This window comes from Ceratotherium simum, chromosome 29 (assembly GCF_057802395.1).
Source record: "Ceratotherium simum simum isolate JZ-2026a chromosome 29, ASM5780239v1, whole genome shotgun sequence".
Taxonomy (NCBI): Eukaryota; Metazoa; Chordata; class Mammalia; order Perissodactyla; family Rhinocerotidae; genus Ceratotherium; species Ceratotherium simum.
Genome location: NC_141928.1, coordinates 13,576,541 through 13,594,891, shown reverse-complemented (window position 1 = coordinate 13,594,891; position 18,351 = coordinate 13,576,541). Strand labels below are relative to the sequence as shown.

General features: G+C 38.0%; 1 pseudogene; it reads right to left on the bottom strand.

Annotated features, from left to right (window-relative positions):
• Positions 1–4,758: 4,758 nt before the first annotated feature.
• LOC101391988 (olfactory receptor 1N1-like) lies at positions 4,759–5,691 on the bottom strand (annotated as a pseudogene).
• Between the last annotated feature and the right edge of the window lie 12,660 nt (positions 5,692–18,351).

Below are 18,351 nucleotides of genomic sequence, written 5' to 3'. Positions count from 1 at the left end.
ATTTATCACTCCAGCTTTTTTTGTGTAAGGACAGAGAGTGCCCTCTACTCTCACCCTCCATGATTAAGCTGCAGGCATGGAGTCATTTTGTTTGCAGACTCAGTCTCAACCAGTTCCGGAGCAGAACCTGAACAGAGCTGGAGCCTTTCTTGTTGGTTTATAGTACACCTTGGTTGCCCCAGACACAACCATGAACTGCTGTGCATTCTGACCCCTGTTGTGGTTATGTCATCTGTAGGACTGAGTGCTTGGCTCAGTTTCCCTGTTTGCACTGTAGTTCTGTTGTTTGGACCCCTGAACATCTACTTAACCCTGTCAGGCCCTTTCTCCAAACAGGTCAATGCTGTCATTCATATTTATAGCCATGGGCCAATGACAGTCCTCTGAATGGATTTTTCTCAAGAAATGTCAAACTCCCTTGCCTGTTGGGAAGTACTTTATCACCACCCGTACTGCTAGATTGGATTTCCACGGTTGTGGACAGCCCAAAGAAAGCTGGTATGTGCCATTTTGATTTCAAAATGTATATGGAACTTCTGGAAATGGCATTGGAAGTATGAGCTTTATTTGGACATTCCTCCTCAGCTATACCAGGGCTATCTCATGACCTTCCCCAGTCATGCACCTCACTGAGTTTAGAACAAAGTTTGGTACATTTTATAAAATTTTGAATGTGTGATGTGATCACAAGTTTATAAATACTTCTGGAATTTAGTCATTTTTGAAACTTCAATTGACCATTTTATATCCTTCTCAAAAGTTAATGATAATATTAATTCTTTCAAAGTGTAACAATTGACAGACCTTTCTCAGATGAGGGAAATCATAACATCCCAGAACCAGGAGCTCCAGCTCTTAAATTTTAGCTTTGGACATTATATATATATAATTTCAAAAATCCTATTTTATCAAGGATGGAATGTGGATAAGAATATCTACTAAAGAATTAAAATCACTAGTTTTTGAAGGAAAAAAAATATCACTCATGTTGGGTTGATTATTATCTTTGAATCCAGGGTTTTTATAAGGAAGAAGGTATAAATGAAATCAAGAGGGAACTGAAGTATACAAAAAATTTAATTTATTTTTCATTAAGGATAAAAAAGTAAGAGTTAATATCAGAAAAACAGTGAAGCTTTCTTTATCTTATAGATTCTGTCAGTCGATAGCCACTCAGCAAGTTAACTTCTCTGTTAGGCAGTGTGCTTAGCCCTGGTCATACAGAACTAGATAAACACACAACTTTACTGCTAAATAAGGGAACACTCTAGTAGTGTAGAGACAGGCAAACTAAAAAATACGTAACAGTATAAAAAGTGCTTTAATATTATAATACCACTAATTGTGCTTATTATGCATGATTACTGTGTGGCAGACACTATATTAAAAGTTTTACCTATATTATTTCTTTTAATCCTCGTAATAATACTATGAATCATATACTGTTATTATATGTATTTTTCAATTGAGGAAACTGAGGCTTAGAAGCAATGACATAAATATAATAAACAGTAGTAGCACAAGGGTGGATATAGTTAATGCTGCCTGGATATCAGCAGAAGTTTTACAGGGGAAGTAGTTCTGCAGCTGGGGGTTGAAGGATGCTTGGGAGTATGACACATAATGGGAGAAACAGCAGTCTACCCAGGTCTAGGCAGAGGGAAGAGAGTGAACCAGGGCATTGAAATAGCATGGTAAGTACAGGGGAATTTTTTAAAAAATTGTGTTGCTGAAGCATATGTGTGTAGGAGTCGAGGCAGCATCAAGAGGTAAGTCTAGACAGGCAGACAAGGACTATATTATGATTAAGGTGCTAGGGGGCCCTGTTAGGGATTTTAGACATTGCCTTGCAAGTGATAGGGTGCCATTGGGCAGGATGGAGTGGAGTAGGGATTAAATCTGGGGAAGGTCATGTTTGCATTTTAAAAAGATTACTCAACTGACCACATATGTGTAATAGATTGGAGAGCCTAGAGACAGGAGCTCAATTAGAAGGTCATTGTACATCCCAGTAACAGATGATATGTGCCTGAACGAAGTCAAGGGCACAGGGATAGAGAAGAGAATAGCTCTGAAGGTGGACTAGACAGGTCTTGGTAATTAATGAGTAATGGATAGGAAGTAGACAGGTCTTGGTCATTGATAGTAAGTAAGTGGGAGAATGAAGGATTGTTCTTGATTTCTGGCTCTGTGAATTGATATTTAGAACAGTATAGAAGACTAGGGACTTTGAATAATTTTGATCAGGTTTAATAGTGTTAAGGAAGGGAGGAAACAAGATTCTGACTACCTGCTTATAAAAAAGAGTTCCAAGCAAAAGGAAGGCAAATACCCTAAATAGACAAGGGGCACCAGGAAGCTCTTCGTCATCCGCCTGTACTGATTCCAATTAAAAGCACATGCTACTCACATTACACTACTGAAAGGCAAAGATTTATAAATAATTTATACTTCAGTGTGAATTATTTTAATGTCAACGTAATATGAACCTTAGCTGAAAAGAGTGACCTTCAAGGAATAGAAGTTTGAACATAGGGATTGGGGATGGGTGTAATAGGATGTATTAAGGAATACATTTGGAACTTTGAATACAGTAGTAACTATTTTGGCTGGGTGGGGTCTAAGAGTGTCAGACTACTGAACAGTGATAGACAACGGTGTCTTTTGGGGGATCTTTGTATGTTCTTTGTTGGCCTAATTCCTAACTGCCGCAGAACAATATTGAGGCAACCAAAATGGACACCCAGTCTCATCTCCCAGTCTGCTTGGGTCTGTGAGAAAGAATTTAAATCCAGAACCAGACAGGGTTCACACATGTACTATGCTGCTGATGGATTAAGATTCCCTGAAGGTCAGAATCTAGAAAGAAACTAGAAGGCCATCTAGAAGAAGCACCATGCAGAGAAACCAGAAGGTGAGGCTGATTGGGACAGTTTGAGCCGCAGGTTCAAGATATTAGGGAGGACATGGATTGCAGGGATGCTATGAGACTGCATCCAGTATTCTCACATCTCAGCCTTCCTCATGTCTATGAACTGCATCATCAGGGGCCTTAGAACTCTATCCGGGGACCCTCTCCCGAAAGAGCTGTTCATGAGAAGTAGAGGATATTTTCTTGCCAGTTCAAAGGACATAAGCAAGCTAGAGGTCAGTGGCTCAGAGGAGACTGTCAGTCGCCCATAGTTTGTAGGACAGTAGATGTCAATAGAATGAAAGGAGAGTTGCAGACTAAGGAGATGAGAGCAGAGAACTCCAGGGATGCAACCAGCTCTTGCTCTGGTTATAGAAGAACACTCTCCTCAGTCATTAAAGGACTCCTAGAGAGAAAATCTGGAAAGGATATCTAGAGAGAAGACCAGAAGTCCCATTCCAGGTCATCAAACAAATGGAAGCCTTAAGTACTTTAGCTGCTCAAAATGATTCACATATGTACTCACTAACTGCTGAAGCCTGGGACAGTTTGATTCCATTAAAGATGCTCAATAATTATTTGTTAAAAAATATAGGAATCATGAAACATTTTAAGATATGTTGAGTCTGAGAAACAAACTTCAGTGGGAGGGGGGTTTAGGCAGCCAGTGGACACTTGGTCATACCAGAGGGAAGTAAGAATCAAAATTTTATGGCTCTTATTTTTTAAGAATAGTATTTTTTATATTTCTAAGATTCTTGGAAGCAGAAAAAATGTATATGCCTTTAAACATAATTTTTCTATCTCTGCAAGGAATTTAAGCTGCTGATGCTCCTTTTAGATCTGAAACTGAATAAGTAAAGAGGGTTGCAGTGTTCACACCTATTGGTCACAAAAGATGCTGGCATTGAATGTTTCTGACCAGCACAGGAAAGAGGCAGCACAGGGAGCTCTAACATCCTTCCTGCTGAAATCTTCAACCATGGGAAATGGGACAACCAGTCTGGAAACTTAAACTTTGAAGTTCAATGTTCTGACGGGGACACTTGATCTATTCTGGACCTCCTGGAATGTAACTTCCAACCTTTATTTCTTTTGTCTTAACCCCCATTTAGGGATATAAAAAAGGCAGATGCTCTCAAATTTTTTATGACTGGGAAATTAATAATCTAAAATGAAAGTGTCACGGAAGCAAGGATTTTGTCTTCCTGAGTTCTATCCGCGGCACTTATAAGAGCTCCCAGCACATAGTAGGTGTCTAGTAAATATTTGCTGAAAGAATGAATCTCAGGGAAAAGATTTTTTGACTTTTTGAGTGAGGGGGAACAAGGAAGAGTGACAACAGTAATAATAGTAATAGCTATCATTTATTAGATACCTACTGTTACAGTCGTGATTTGCTTAACGACGGAAATACTTTCTGAGAAATGCATCACTGGGCGATTTCATCTTTGTCCAAACATCATAAAGTGTTCTTACACAAACCTAGATGATACAGCTTACTCTGCACCTAGGCTACACGGTACTAATCTTATGGGACCACTGTCCTATATGCAGTCCATCAGTGACTGAAACACTCTTATGCAGTGCATGACAGTTTTAGCCACTCTACTAGATGCATTTCATAGTTTACCTCAGTCAATCATCCAAGTCATCTTATTAGATAGAAATTACTAGCTCCATTTTATACATGAGGAGCCTAAGGCTCAGACAGGTTAGGTAACAGGACTACAATCTCATGGCTAGTATATGCAGACCTGAAACTGAAGCCACGTTTGTCTGTCTCCAAGTCAAGTTTGTCTGACTCCAAGACTATGTCTTTTCATTAAATGTTGCTATCACTATATCTAAGAGGAAAAAATTCTCCTGCGACTTAGGAGCTTCTTAAGGGTCCCCTTCAAGTCCTTGTTCCTTAAGCAATAGATAAAGGAGGTCAACATGGGAGTCTCCAATGTATCCATGGCAGTGGATTCAATGTCCTTCTCTTCAGAGGCAGCAGAGAGAGGGCACAGGTAGACACTGATGAGAGTCCCATAGAACACACAGACAACACAGAAGGGGAACAGCAGGTGGAAAAGGCCTTGCCTCCTCCACCAGGGATTCACACCCTCAGGATGGCCAACACAATGTGGATACAGGAGATGACGATGCATATAAAGGGGATGATGAATACTGTGCCTCCTAATGCAAAAAAGCATATTGCCCATATGGGTGTCAGAACATGACAACTTCAAGACAAGAGTTATGTCACATAAAAAGTGAGCTATTTCCCCAACAACACAGAAGGACAGCCAATCCATGAAGAGGGTGTGAGTCAGGGCAACAACGTGAGTGAGGACCCAGTACAATGCTAGTAGCAGGGAAAAGACTCAGGGACTCATGACTCTGAATTAGCAGAGAGGGCGGCAAATGGCCACATAGTGGTCATAGGCCATTACAGCTATGAAGAAGCTGTCCAGATCACCAAACATCTGAAAGAAATACATTTGTGTGAGTCAGCCAGCATAGTAGAGGGTATGCTGCTGAGTCTGTACATTTGCCAGCATCTTGGTAACTGCGGAGGATGTTAAACCCATGTCAACAAGAGACAGGTTGGCCAAAAAGAAGTACATGGGCATGTGGAGGTGTGGGTCAGAGCCAATGGACAGGATGATGAGCATGTTCCCAGTCAAGATGACAAGATACAAACACAGACAAATTCCAAAAAATAACTGTTGTTGCTCTGGTTACTCAGATATTCCTCAGAAGAACATTTCAGAGACGCTGCATTGGTTTCCCATGACTCTGTAGCCTCTGGAAGCTAAAAAGCTCATTTAGAAGGCTAGATTTCAAAGAAAACCTAACAACTGGGAGAAGACATTTGCAAATCTTATATCTGATAAGAGGTTAATATCCAAAATATAAAAAGAAATCATAAAAGCCAACAACAACAAAAACAAACAACCCAAATAAGAAAAGAGTAGAGGATCTAAACAGACATTTTTTCCAAATAAGATATACAGATGGCCAGCAGGCACATGAAAAGATGTTCAACATCACTAATTAGTAGGGAAACGCAAATCAAAACTATAATGAGATATCACCTCATGCCCAACAGAAAGGATATTATCAAAAAGACAGGAAAAAACAAGTGTTGGAGAGGATGTGGAGAAAAGGGAATCTTCATACACTGGTGGTGGGAATATAACCTGGTGCAGCCACTATGGAAAACACTATGGAAAACACTATGGAGATTCCTCAAAAAATTAAGAAAAATCTCCCACATATCGATTTATTCCACTTTTGGGTATTTATCCAAAGAACATGAAAACACTAACTTGAAAGGGTATATGCATCCCTATGTTCATTGCAGCATTATTCACAGTAGCCAAGATTTGGAAACTACCTAAGTGCCCATCAACAGATGAATGGGTAAAGATGGTTCAGTATAAGTATATACAATGGAGTACTATTCATCCATAAAAAAGATGAGGTCCTGCCATTTGCAATGACATGGGTGGACCTTAAGGGCATTATGCTAAGTGAAATAAACTAGACAGAGAAAGCCAAATATCATATAATTTCACTCATTTGTAGAAAATAAAAACAACAACAAACAAACACATAGACACAGAGAATAGATTGGTGGTTACCAGAGGGGAAGGTGAAAGGGGACCGGACAAAAAGGGGAAAACGGTACATGCATATGGTGGTGGATGGCAATTAGACTTGGGGTGATGGACACAATGTAGGCTTACACAGAAATGGAAATATAATGATGTATACCTGAAATTTATATAATGATATAAACCAGTGTTACCTCAATAAAAAATTAATTAGATAAAAAAAGAATGCTAGATTTCTTCTCAAACCTAAATGTGTGACTCCCAAATCTTCCAAATCCCAATTCTCCCTTTAAATTCATTTTCATCCTGAATCCTGACTTCACCTTCAATCTGACTCTACTTCCTTCCTTTCTCTCTTTCTTAGGAATCTCAGTTTTTTCATTTCCTATCTCTTTCCCTCCAGTCAATCTTTTATACAGAGGATACTCTTTTCAGGAGGCTCTGGGCATGTTCATCTCCAGTATTCCCAAGCTTGGGCAAGGTCTACAGCCCCGAATCAATTTCATCATTGCAGTAACATGGATACATGAGTAGACTGAGGTGAGCTAAATCTTACATTTTCTTGTGAGGTAGCCCCAAAATCCATACAAAATTTTCTTTTAAAAAATCCTCACTGTGCCATTTGCAATAACATGGATGGAACTGAGGGTATTATGTTAAGGGAAATAAGTCAGACAGATAAAGACAAATACCATGTGATGTCACTTATATGTGGAAGATAAACATATACATAGATAAGGAGAACAGATTAGTGGTTACCAGAGGAGGAGGGGCTGGGGGAAGGGAGAAAGGGATAAAGGGGCACACATGTAAGATGAAAGATAAAAACTAGCCTATTGGTGTTGAACACAATGCAGTCTATACAGAAATTGAAATATAATAATGTACACCTGAAATTTACACAGTATTATAAGGCAATATGACCTCAATAAAAAAATTCCTCACAATGCCTCATTTTAGAGTGAAGAGCATATGAAGGACTCAAGTCCATTCATTTCCTTATTGTTTCTTCTAAAATAGGAAATATGGAGTTCTGCATTTTTCCCTGTGTTTGAGTTTCTGTCATTGGCATCATCATCATCCTGTATTAACATTTACTAGCCACATCTTGTATGTCAGGCACTCTACTAAGCACTTCATACAGATTGTCTCCTTTAATCCTTAGACAACACTAGGAACCAGAGATTGCTATTCTTATCATTGTATAGAGAAGAAAAGTGAGGCTAAGGATGCTTAAGTAATTTGCACAAGGACACACAGTCAGTAAATATTTGAGGTAGAATTCAAACCCATAGCATTGGATGTCGGAGACTGCATCATCATCAAACAATACAGATAGAAAGTGATTTTCTATCACCACATTTATATTGAATCTCTCAATAGCCCTACTTTAATATCTTTAGTCTCTCTTTCCCTTCCTATCTTGTATACTTTTTTTTATAGGAGAACAATGAAGTTTAAGAACTAGTAGAACCTACAAGATCATCTGGTTCATAGGTCCCCAAACATTGATCTGTGGACCAATTTATCTTAATCAAGTGAGATGGTTGTCAAAAATACAGAATCCTCAGACCTACTGAGTTAAATTTTCTAGGATACAGTCTGGGTAGCTGTATTTAAAAACTAAAACTAAACCCTCCTCAGGAATTTCAATGCTCAATAGTAATTTAGGAAAAATCATTTAGTTCAACTCTTCCATTTGATTCACAGATAAATAAGATAAACGTCAGAAAAGTGAAGTGATTGAAAATCTCACACTATGTCTTAGAGGAAGATATGGTACAAATCCAGGGTATCCAGGATCTCCAACTAGTACCTTTTCTGCTAAGTCAGCTATCTTTCCTTTTGTCATTTTTTAATCAATATCTTATAAATCCTATGTTCCTATTCCTGATTTCTATTCAAATTCCACACTTAAAGAAAAACTTGCCTCCAAATCAATAGAATATTTACTGAAGCATCATTCATATTTTTAAGTTAATACTTCAAACTTCAGCAAGAGCCATATCTGAGAACTATTGTGTATTTATCTACCCCTGAACCCCACACTAATTGCAGAACATATCTTAGAGATATAACTTTTTTTCTGAGAGATCAGAAAGTCACAAGCTAAGTTATTTTCTCCCCTACTCCATCTCTTGGTGAGGAAAACGAGGTCTCACAAAGATTAGACTCTTCTGGCTCTGACTGGGCACATTCTAATAACCATACCCTGGACAACAAGAGACTCTCTTAAGACTCAACTGATTGTATCTCTCTTCAAAGGGAGGGTAACACAGACTAGCAGACATCTCCGTGCTTTCCTGTCATCCAGATCTCGCCTTCAGGGTGTAAGTCCGTTCATTTCCATTGAGGCTTTCAGGGTACTGTAAGATATTTAAGGGCAGAGCTGCATCCCTTTTATTTTCTCTGTTGGCCTACAATGACTTGATCAGACTATTCCTATAGGAGGTCCCTCAGCATTTGGCCCCAACCAGTTAACATCATAAAATTCTCAAAATCTTCAAAAAAATGATTCAAAACTCTCCATTATAAGCCGTTTTTTTTAACCTTTTGTCCTTTTTTCTCTACGCAAGGGCCCTGCACTAATATCTCTTGCTCTATATTTTGCTTCTTTCTTTCTCTAAAAGGGTTTCTCATCCTTTATCCTGTCATAACCTCAGAAAACTCTGTATATCCTAGAGACAACAGTGAGGTGCTTCCAGAACCTTGGGGCTACTTCTGCCTCTGTCGTCTCATTACCTGCCTCTGATTACTTCTGCTATTTCTTCATCTACTGTGTCTGCCAACAGGTGACAGCTGCCTTGGACATGACGGAGAGAGTACTCCAACTGCAGGACCTGCCAGCCTGCAACTCTTTAACTCACACTTATCTTTTTACTCTTACAGTTGCTGAGAAGAGGACATTACAGATGTCCTTAATTTTGGAGGAAGAAGGGAAGAGCTCAGATTCTTCCTGACAACCTTTGTGATGAGATTAACTGAGATCAGGGTTCAGAGTCAAGAATAGTAAATACAAAAATTCTGTAACTATGTAGGGTGATGGAGGTTAACTAGACTTATTGTGGTGATCATTTCACAATATACACAAATATTGGATCATGTTGTACACCTGAAACTAATGTAATGTTGCACGTCTATTATACATCAATTAAAAAAAGGAATAATAAATACAGATGGCAAATAATGAGAAGCAAGTGTCAGACTGCTAAACTGAGATTGTAAACAAGTTTAGAGGGGCAAAGGAAGAGAGAGTGAGAGAGAGAGACTAGGATTCCAGATGAGGAGCCCAAGTGTTCTACAACGGATTGCAAAGCCAAGCCAAGGCCAGATCTGAAGGGGAGGTTGGAGTATAGTAATTACGTTCATAGACCGGAACAGAGAAGAACAGAAAGAAAAGGACCTGTACTGAGTATTTAAGATGATCTAGGACACATGACACTCTGACCTCACTCAACCCATGTCTTCAGGAATTTTGAAGTATTTTGTATTTGTATTATGAAACCTGAACTGAGAGACTCAGAAACAGGGAGCTGCTGGCTTTCAGGCTAATACTGGGAGGAGGCTGAACAGGGCTCTACTTTGGGCATTTACAGACAGAGACTCATGGGACAGAGTTCCCTAGAGCCTTGTTAGTGCTAACACTCATAATCGCCCAATTTCCCCTCTGTATCTCTCATAACAGACCAAATTAGCACAGTGATGGCTTCACTAAAAAAATTTGGAAGCTTTACTTCTTTCTCTATATTAAGTGTTAGCACTAGGGAGTCATGCTATTTGTATTGATTCGTAACCATACTCCATGGCAAAAATGCACTTTCTACGTAAATAAATCTCCTAGTTGCCCCCTTACAGCAAGATCCCTGTCCCTAAGCTCCCCCTTTAAAGAAATCTGGGAGCTGACAATATCCACGTCTACAAACTGTTTAGTGGAGTATGACGTATATTTCTTAAGTAATTCTCATGCTTCTAGTTTAAGACGTTATAATGAAGTCATGCATCTAATTTCACTCTTTCCTAAAACCCAAGTAAAAGTCAAGTGATTTTTCCTAAAGACATAAAACCCACAAGGACAGAGGAGATTAGAAAGCAAACAATAGTAACAAAATTTTGGAAGTGGAAAACTGTATGGATGAGGGGGTGGTGATCAAGACAGCCTTAACATTGACTGCAACTTGACTAAATCTTATATAGCTTCTTCCTGACTATGGACCCCTGACGTCCATTCCTTAGAGCTTTACTTTAGAAAACTTGCAACGCTACATTTATTCCCTGCCTCCTTGAGATGTAAATATTCTCCAAGGTTCTTGCCAGTTTCAAAACCTAGGAATGTCTCTCTCAAGGACCTGGAGCCATCCCTTTGAAACGTAATCATCAAGAAGCACAACTATCTCCCAGTCTCCGTGGGAGAGTAGGAGTCTAAATTCAATAAATGCCAAATAGCAAACATAGATGGTCTTAATACAGTGACCAACCTTCTCCCGAACGTCCATCAGTACTTTTCTACTAGCTCAGCCCTACGCTTAGTGGTCCTCCTGCCTTTTTGTTTCAGTGGAGTTGAATTCAATCTCTCTCCCCTCTGGCAATAGTCCTGAATAAAGTCTTCCTTGACCTTTTAACTCTGCGTGGTAAAACTTTTCTTTGACCATGATAACTGAGTTAACAGACATGGAAATGATCAATTCTAAAGTGACAGTAGATAAAATGAAATAATAAATCTTGTCAACACCAAAGAATCCTCAAAAGACCCAGAAACTGGAAGCCCTTGGAACCTCTGGATCTGGGAGTGAAAGGAAAATAAACTATTTCAGAAGAAGTTGGATCCCTAGATTCCCCTTTTCACTCCACACTACTGGAATTCTGTCCCTCTCCTATCACAGCAGAAGTTGTGAGGGTTACAGTCTAGAAAATGTTGAGACTGGGAGTTGCCACATCAAGCTCAGATTAGTGAATCATACAAAAATCAGGGGATGACATAACTATATATGCATATCAAATGCTGAAACTCACAGCCCTTTATCCAGAGTTTGCTGCGAGACCTCTATCTAGAATATAGAATATTGTAAGAATTTTCTTCAGAGTCTGACTAGCCAAGCAGGAAAGAATTAAAGATACTCGCACTTGGGGGGGTGGGGCATGGTTCCCTTCCTCAAAAAAGGTTTCCCAGCCAGATCATCCTACAGAGAAACTCAACGTTGAAATCTCCATCTATAAGCACAGTGCTTCCAGCCAATTTCCAAAAATTTTATTGGGTTATGGCATATATCAGTAAAGCATATAAATATTAAGTGCACAGCTCAATGAATTTTCCGTATGTACACACTGATATAATCACTCCACAGATGAAGAAAACAACATTTCCATCAGGCCAGTAGGCTCCCTGTTGTCCCCTCTGAGTCACCCTCCTGACCATCTTGTGATTCATGTCACCACAAGGTTAGTTTTGCCTGTTTTTCAAATTCAAGTAAAAGGAATCATACAGCAGAACTCTTGCATCTGGCTTCTTTAGCTCAACATTACATCTGTCAGATTCAATCACACTGTTGCATATATGAGAAGTTTGATCTTTTTATTGTGGTATAATATTTAATTATACAAATGACCTATACTTTATTCATTTTCCTGTTGATGGACATATGTATTGCTTCCAATTTTTGACTCTTATGAGTAAAGCTGATAGGAACATCCTCAAACATGCATTTTCTGGGCCATATGTACTTATTTCTCTCAGGTGTACCCAAAGAAGTGATATTTCTGGGTGACAGGGTAAGCAATATTTGGCTTTAGTATATGTAGAAAAGGTAATTTCCAAAATGTTTATACAAATTTACACTCCCACCCAAAGTAATAAAGAGTTCCAGTTGCTAAATAGTCTCAACAAATTAGTAGTGTCAATGTTTTTTCCCAACATTTTACTACAAACATTTTCAAAGATAGAGCAAAGTAGAAAGAATTTTACAGTGAATATCCTATACCAGCCACCTAGAGTTAATCTTTAACATTTTACTATACTTGCTTTAACACTCACCCATACATCCATAACTCCATCTTTTCTTAATCTTATTTTAAAATCAACCTATTGAAGTATAATTTACATGAAATTAAATGCACCCATTTTATATGCACCTTTAAAAGTGTTTCAACCAATTTATACACCTGTGGAAAACACTACCACATTCAAGATATAGAATATTTTCATCACCGCAAAAAGTTCCCTTGTATCCACGTCCTATCCAATCCCATCTCCTAGTCCCATTCTCAAGCAGCCAGCAACCTTAATTCTGTCATTACACATTATATTTGCCTTTTCCAGAGAGCCAAATAAATGGAATCTTACAGTGTGTATTCTTGTGTCTGGCTTTTGCTCAGCACAAAGTGTTTGTGATTCATCCAGGTTGTGGTATACATCAATAATTTACGTTTTTGTTACTGAGTTGTGTTCTATTGTATTAATACACACAATTTGTTTATGCCTTGTACAGTTGATGGACATTTCAGCTGTAACTAGTTTTTGGCCGTTATACATAGAACAACTATGTATATCCATGTACAAATTTTTGGATGGACATATGGTTTATAAGATGTGAATGTTTAATTTTTTAAGAAACTTCTAAAACAGTTTTCCAAAGTGATTGTACCATTTTCCATTCCCATCAGGACTGTATAAGAGTTCTAATTTCTCTTATTCTCACCAGCTCATGGTATTGCCAGTCTTTTTTATTTTAACATTTGGGAAGGAATATATTGATATTACATGATAGTTTTAATTTGCATTGCCCTGATGTTGAACATCTGGAACGTTGACCTTGAAACACAGCCACCATGTTGTGAGAGAGCGTAGACTACATGGAGAGTCCAGGAGTATGTGTACCAGCTGACAGTCCCAATTAGGGTCCCAACCAACACCCAACATCAACTACCAAACGTGTGAGTGAACAAGCCTACAGATGGTCCAGTCCCAGCCTCCTAGCCACCAGGCTGACATTGCATAGAGCAGAGATGAGCTATCCAAACCAAGTCCTGCCCAAACTGAACATGAGCAAAATAAATGAGGTTGTTGTTTAAAGCCACTAAGTTTTGGGGTGGTTTGTTACACAGGGATAGAAAATTGGAACAAATTTGGGTTATCATAATTGTAATTTTCTTTTTGCCAACTTTCACTAGCTTCATAAGATGAATTGGAAACTGCTCCCTTTTTGTCATTGGTGTAAGATTAATTTCAACTTTTCTTTAAATGATTAAGAGAATTAAACAGTAAAACCATCTAAGCCAGGATTTTTATTTGTGTGTAGTAGTTGTTATTAATTTAATTTCATTAATAAATATAAGGATACTGTTTACCTCTGGAGTATTATTCAGAAAAACTGGGATGATGGAAATGTCCTGTATTTTTATCTGTATAGTGGCTACATGGATATATACATATGTAAACATTTGTTAATTTTTACAGACATTATTTGTGTTTTTACTCCTCTCAGTTTTTTTTTAAATGTAAAGACAATATGAAGCTATTATGAGCAACTATAAGCTAATGAATTTCATAATTTGAGTAAAATGGGCAAGCGCTTCAAAAACAAAAATATATTAAACCAGACAAAAGAGGAGAAAATCTGAGTATCTTCATATCTATTAAAGAAACAGAATCCATTATCAAATATTCCCCAAATGGGAATATCAAGTTACAGATGGTTTCACTGATGGATTCTTCCAAACATTTAAGGAAGAAATAACCGTAGTCTTACACAAACTCTTCACCAGAATAGTAAAAGGGGAAACAGTTGGTAATTCTTTTTATGTGGCAAGCATAACCCTAATACCAAAATCTGAGAGTTACATGACAAGAAAGGAAAATTGAAGACCAATCTCTCGTTTCAAAATTCTAAAAAAATTTTAGAAAATTGAATCTAGGGATGCACAAAAAGCCTACTACACTGAGCCAAAGATCTTATTTCATGATGGAAGGTTAGTTCAACCTTTGAAAACCTATCAATGAAATCCATTACATTAACACAAAAAGGAAGATAATCATTTCAAAATTTCAATAGATGCAACAAAAGCATTTGATATACTTCAACACCCATTTGCAATAAAAATCTACAGGAACCTAGGAAAACAAGGGAACATTCTTAATCTGATAAAGGATTTCTACAGAAAACATCATACTCAATGGTGAAATACTGAAACCTTTTTCCCTGGATTCAGAGTCAGGGAAATTTTCTGAAACCACAACTTCTATTGAGCATTTATGGTGGTCCCAAACAGTACACTGAGACCAGAGAAAGAAATAAAAATATGTAAGTATTGGAAATGAAAAAATTAAACTCTCATTATTATAAGACAACCTGCTTGTATACCTGAAAAGTTACTCCAAATCTACAGCTTATTGAATTAATAAAAGAATATAGCAAGGTCACTGGATACAAAGTCAGTATACAAAAACCAATCGTATTTCTGCATACCAGCCATGAACAAATGGAAAACCAAAATTTTAAACACACTATTTACATTAGAATAAAAAGTATAGATACCTAGGAATAAATTTAAGGTAAAGTGTAAGACCTCTTTACTAAAATTTACAAAATATTACTGAAATATTATTGAAATAAATTAAAGAAGGCATAAAGAGATAGAACATATCCATAGATTGAAAAACTCAGTATTGTAAGGATGTAAATTCTTCCCAAATTTCTCTATTAATGAAATCACATTCAAAGTTCCAGTACATTTGCGTGTGTGGGTGTGTGGAAATTGACAAGCTACTTTTAAAATTCATATTTTAAAATACCAAGGATATTTAAAATACAAATAACAAGGACAGTCAAGGCAACTTTGAAAGGCAATAAAAAACTTAGAGGACTTACAGAACCGGACATCAAAACTTATTATAAAACTATACTAATTAAAACAGTGTGGTATTGGGCAAGGACAGACAAATTGACCAATGGAACAGAATAGAGTCTAGAAATAGACTTACAGGTAAATGATCACCTGAATTATTAGAATTGTAATATTTGAGGATATCAGGGAAACAATGATCTTTTCAGCAAATCCTCTCAGTTAATTTGATATCCAAATAGAAAAAAGTGTAATTTGACTCTGACCTCATGCCATGTATAAAAATCAATTCCAAATGGATTCATATGTAAATAAAAGATAAAAAAATAAAATTGTAGATGAAAACATAGGAGAATATCTTCATAATCAAGAAGTATGCAAATATCTCTTAAACAGGACACAAACCGCGTAATCATAAAGAACAAATAAATGGAGTATATTAAAATTAAGAACTTCTATTTATCAAAGACATCAGTAAGAGAGTGAAAAGTCAACCTTCAGAGAAGGAGGAGATACTTGCCATGTATACATGCCACAAAATACTTGATTACGATCAAGAAAGAGGAAGAAAACCCAATAGACTTGAAAAGATGTGTCATAAAACATAATAGCATATATTTTAATAACTATATGAAAATGTTTTCAACTTTATTAGTCACCAGGACAATTTAAATTTAACCAACAATGTGTTACTACTACACACCTACCAGATTAGCTAAAATGAACAAAGGAGACTTACCAAGTGGGATAAGAACAACCAGAATTCTCAAATCCACTGTTGCCACCATTTGGCAATCACTCTGAAAAACTAAAGCTGAATATTTGCAAAACCTAGGACCCCAAAATTCTACTACTAGGCACAGAGTCAACCAAAATGTGTATGTATATTCGCCAAGAAGTATGTATAAGAATGTTTATATCAACACTACAAATCTTCCTCAACTTACGATGGGATTACATCCTGATACAGCCATCGTAAGTAGGAAATATCTTAAGTTGAAAATGTACTTAATACAACTAACCTACCAAACGACATAGCTTAGCCTAGCCTACCTTAAACATGCTCAGAACACTTACAGTAGCCTACAGTTGGGCAAAATCATCTAACACAAAGCCTGTTTTATAACAAAGTGTTGAATATCTCACATAATATTATTGAACGCTGTACCGAAAGTGAAAAAGCATGGTTGTATGGGTACAGAATGGTCGTAAGTGTATTGATTGTTTACCCTCATGATTGCTTGGCTGACTGGAATCTGTGGCTTGCTGCTGCTGCCCAGCATCATGAGAGAGGATCGTACTGCATATCGCTAGGCCAGGAAAAGATCACAGTTCAAAATTTAAGCTCAGTTTCTTGAATGCGTATTGCTTTCACCATTGTAAAGTTGAAAAATTGTTAAGTAGAGGACCATCTGTATTTGTAAAATACCCAGCTGGAAATCATCTAAATGGCTATCAAAAGTAGAATAGATGAAGTGTGGTATATCTATCTGTGGAATATTAGCAGCAACAATGAAACATGGCTATATGCTTCCTGTCTGCCTCCCTGTCCTATCCTCCCCCACAGAGGACTAGGAGTGTCTACTGCAGTTATCCTACGTGTGTATCACCATCATGTTGGACATGTGTGTGGATGGGGTAAGGGGATAACTTATCTCTCACCTTCCCAGGTATTCAGAAGAATAACACACAGGGAAGTGCATCTGAAGAAATGCATTTTCACCTGGACCTTATTTAGATGACAAGATCTTGGACTTGACTTGATGTTGCAATGGGATGAGATTCTGAGGCTCTTGGGAAGTATGAGTCTATTTTGAATGCGGGAAGAATGTAAATAATTTGTGGCAAGAGTGCAGGCGTGGTAAATTAAAGAGTGACAAAAATTCTTTACTCTTCTTCCTATGGAGACATGGAGATTAACTTCCTTCCCTTAGTCACTGGCCTGGCCTTAATGACTTGTTTGACCTGTAGAAGGCAGTGAAACAGTTTCATATCCTGAAAACATACAGGAGATGTAACATTTTTAGCAGCTGCTATGTATCAGACATTGTGGCTGGTGTACTCTATATAGGCTGCCCCATTTAATTGAGAGTTTAAGACTTGAGGGTGTTGCTTCATATTAGGATTACTCTGTTTAGGGAAATCTCCAGAGGTATGGTCACATTATAAGTTATGATTCTGACAGCTCCCTCAATCTAGTATTAACTAGGGCATGGAACAACCTCCAAATTATCCACTACGTAGGTAGGAGTTCCCAGGAGGCCTGTTGGTCAGGCTGAAGTGCTGCATCCCAGCAAGAGACTTCAGAATCACACTCCTGAGACCCACATATGAGAGCTTAACCCCTGGGATGAGAAAAAGATGCCTTTGCTTTCCCCAGGACCCAGGCAGAGCTGGATGCACAATGACACTGAGGTTGGCTCTAATGAGCACTTTGGGGGATGTCATTCTAGGAGCCTTTAAAATCCTAAGAAAGACACCTGTCTTCCCAGGCCAAGGGAAGCTGAAAACGAGTCACACACTCCAGGTATTCCTAGTGAACACTGGACTCAATAGACCCCAACTTTACTGACTGGATCTGAAATGTCCCAGGGAGTTCCTCATTGTGAATTTTCCATCCAGAGGAGAAAATCAGAGTATTTGAAGATGTCTGAAATTGATCCATACTCTGACAGGTGAGAATCTGGAGGGGGTAGAACACACACACACACACACACATACACACACACGGGTGCGCATACAAACACACAAATGCCTTCCCAGCCCAATCACTAGGCAAACTTTTCTAGGGTGATCTGAGTCTCTGCCTAAGTTCAGAAGCCTCTCTATGAACCAAAGAACAAACAGAAGATCAAATGTTCACAAAAGCTTTTAAGATCAAGGCCAACATGAAATGGCTTCTAACACCAGCTTGATCTGAATCCTGGGAGAGCAGAAAAGAGTTGTTATTTTCAAGCCCAGAGAGTAAGAGCCTGATTTCTTTCACCTTTCCTCCCTCTG